This window comes from Myotis davidii, unplaced genomic scaffold, assembly GCF_000327345.1.
Source record: "Myotis davidii unplaced genomic scaffold, ASM32734v1 scaffold2168, whole genome shotgun sequence".
NCBI classification, from domain to species: domain Eukaryota; kingdom Metazoa; phylum Chordata; class Mammalia; order Chiroptera; family Vespertilionidae; genus Myotis; species Myotis davidii.
Genome location: NW_006298553.1, coordinates 123321 through 127053, shown reverse-complemented (window position 1 = coordinate 127053; position 3733 = coordinate 123321). Strand labels below are relative to the sequence as shown.

The window sequence follows — 3733 nt, the reverse complement described above, 5'->3', positions numbered from 1 at the left end:
GGTTCGCAGCTGTTCCCTGTGTGTTGTTGTTGTAGATTCCTGGGATGTATAGGCTTCCGATAACAGCCACTCTCCCCTTCAAGATGGTGCGGTCTCCAAGTATGAGCCAGTTGCTCCAGGAGAGATTTCAGCAGCAGTGGAGGCTGCCTGGTCAGGGGAACTCAGTCTGGCAATCCCCAACAGTCCCTTGGAGTATAGCTGTCCCTCACCCACAAATATACACTCCCTGTGCGAGTACACACTCCCCTTTCGTTCTCTCACTCACACACTATCTTGCAGTCTGCCTTCCCATTGACAGCCATCTTCAGACTCAAGCTTACTGTTTATAACTGGCAAGCAGTGCTCATCTTCACTTTCTACAACAGTAGGGCATTTTTCCAGGTATGTGGGGGGCAGGATGCTTGGAGCCATTATAATGCTTGTTCTTGGCATGATCTCTTTCATTAAATATTTTTTAAATACACCATTAATAGTAATTATAAGATTACAGTTCAAAATATTTGATAACAACTCACTATGAAGCTGAAATGTTACTGTTCTTTTCTCTAAAGAAGTCAGTGGGAAGCAGGTCTCCTGCAGAGTGCCACTGTATCCAGTACTGTATCCAGAAGCAGTGATGCAAACCATTTTCTACTTCTCCTGAAAAAACGAAAACAAAAACACAACACAGATTGCATCAGCCCTAGGAAGTATAATATATGGATGGGGCAATATCCAAACCAGCATAGCTGTTTCCAGAAAACACACACACATGGACATATGGACATAAGCAATTCTTTCCCATTTTCATATTTTCATGTCCATCCTGCCTAACATAAATCTTTTCATTTCAAAATAATCAATCCATAGAAGTTTTAATTTTAAAAAAAGTTATTTCATACAATCACACTGTCTCAACAATGACCATTTTTTTCTTTCAAGGCACTATTTTTTTTAGGAAATTTAAGTAACTCATGGCATATCTATTGTGCTCCATCTTTTCTTACTGATGTGTGCATATGTGAGAAAAATTGAATTAGTTGATTACTTAATTTTGCTAAAAGTTATCTGGAAGGGGGAAGAACCACACAACACTCCCTGGTGTTTGATTTATCCTCCACCTTACTTAAGGCCCTAGGTTGCACCTTTAGCTTGCCAACACCGTGAAGTTGCCAGCTGCTCTACTTCATCTTCGTGTTCATTTCTGGAAGGACAACAATACATCCTAATGGCTGATGCTTACCCAGAGACATTTTCTTAGCCCAGGATCACTGCACCACTGGACCATCACTTTAGGAGTCTGGAGATGGATCTTTCCTCAGTTATCAAATGGATGGAAACTCCGTGGTTATGTCTACACTAAGTAAGGTATCAGGGGAGTTGCTATTCTAGAATGATTGGCACTGGCAGAGCTAGGCAGGAAACTAAACACTGTGCCAACCTTCATTTTGCCAGATCTAACTAACCTCCATCATTGCCTGCCTCTTTGGAGAGATACAAGCCCAAGTGAATAGTCACCCGAACTCTGCACCTGATCTGTTTCAGTTTCACTGTCAGAGGTAAAAGCCTTCATTTCACCCTGTCAACACAAGCCACATGACTGAAGGATGTTTGAACTCTGCAACTGGGTACTGTTTCCCAGATTCATTGCCATGAACAAACCTGTACTCCATCCAAGTGTAATTAATCAACTGGGTCATTTTAATGCCCCTCCATATTTTAAGGTTTCTTACAAATGAAAATACAAATTTCCCAAATGATGGTTCATTATACTAAGCAGTCCAAGCCTCACAAACAAAAGGCATCAATACTAAGTTTTATTCATTTTATTGAACTGTATTCAAAGAAACAAGATGTTTACAGGGTGCTTTAATTTATTTAATCCCCCTTGATGTTCACAGGTTGATCACTATTAAATTTCAGCCTATAATATAAAGTGAGCATAGACATGAACACTCTGAATCCAAGAAGGATTAAAACCCCCCAAATTAATTCAGATATAAATTCCAATATAACCTTATTACTGTGACCGAAGTATTTGTGTGTGCATGTGTATGTATCACTAATTTACTCCCAGTAGACTCTGTTATACAAAAAGGTACCTTAACAAAGGGAAGCAAGGCTGGAGCTGTGGGCACCTTTTATGCCCACGGTGTCCGATTCATTCTTAAGGAACTGAGAACTTAATCTTCCAAAATGTCTAAAAGACCATCTTATGCCCCACTTCCCACCCCAGCTCCTGCAACACAAATGCCCAGCACACCAGAGTTTGTGGGATACAATCCATACAGTCATTTCGCCTACAACAACTACAGGCTGGGAGGGAACCCGGGCACTAACAGTCGGGTCAAGGCATCTCTTGGTATTACAATTCCAAAATCCCCCAAAGCCTCCAGATAAGCCGCTGATACCCTATATGAGGTACAGCAGAAAGATCTGGGACCAAGTAAAGGCTTCCAACCCAGACTTAAAGTTGTGGGAGATTGGCAAGATTATTGGTGTTATGTGGCAAGATCTCACTGATGAAGAATAACAAGAATATTTAAATGAATATGAAGCAGAAATGATAGAGTACAATGAGTCTATGAAGGCCTACCACAATTCCCCCACATACCTTGCTCACATAAATGCCAAAAGTTGTGTGGAAGCCACTTTAGAGGAAGAAAGTCGACAGAGGCAGTCTCGCATGGAGAAAGGAGAACCTTACATGAGCATCCAGCCTGCTGAAGATCCGGCTGATTATGATGATGGCTTTTCAATGAAGCATATAAGCCACCACCTGTTTCCAGAGAAACCACCACCTCATCAGTGAAATCCTTAGTGAAAATGTGGTGCCAGACATTCAGTCAGTTGTCACAACAGCTAGAATGCAGGTCCTCAAACTACAGGTTCATCAACGAAAACTAGAAGTTGAACTTCTTCAAATAGAGGAGCGACACCAGGAAAAGAACAAATTCCTGGAAAGCACAGATTCATTTAACAATGAACTTAAAAGGTTGTGTGGTTTTAAAATAGAAGTGGATATGGAAAAAATTGCAGCTGAAATTGCACAGGCAGAGGAACAGGCTCACAAAAGGCAGGAGGAAAGGGAGAAGGAGGCAGCAGAGCAAAGTGAACGCAATCAGAGCAGCATTGTTCCTAAGGAAGAACAAGCAGCTAATACGACCAAAGAAAAGAAAGAAGACGAGAACATTCCAATGGAGACAAAGGAGACACACCTTGAAGAAACAACAGAAAGTCAGCAGAATGATGAAGAAGGCACATCTATTCCTGAGGACAAGGAGAGTGGACAGGAAGTGGTGGACAGTATGGGGAAGAAAGGGACCACTAATAGTAACACTGGTTCAGAGAGCAACAGCACCACAGTGGAGGAGCCACCAACAGATCCCACACCAGAAGATGAGAAAAAAGAATAAATGTTGCCTTGCTTTATGTATTCCAAATCCTTTTTCAAATGAAAAAAAAAATGTTTTTGAGTTTTAATGGTGTTATGTGATTTGTGTACTTATATTTTTCTTGTCCATATCATGCCACCAAAAGCTTTTGGACCATATAGCATCATGAGCCAAATGGCATAGTCACCGTTTTTAAGTGGTTGTGATGATGGTTCTCTTCCTTAGATCTTGTTTTTACCCTGCACTGCTGGAAGCCTCAATTAACTTAAATTAATTGAAAACATGCCAATTTTTGGAGAATTTTTCTTTGATGCTGCAGAATCTACTCTTAGAAATGTCTTCCTACAGCTCACTGGGGT

The 3733-nt window shown here is 41.0% G+C and overlaps 1 pseudogene; it reads left to right on the top strand.

Moving 5' to 3' along the window:
- The first annotated feature begins 2110 nt into the window (after nt 1–2110).
- Nucleotides 2111–3395, top strand: LOC102758140 (annotated as a pseudogene).
- The last annotated feature ends 338 nt before the right edge of the window (nt 3396–3733 follow it).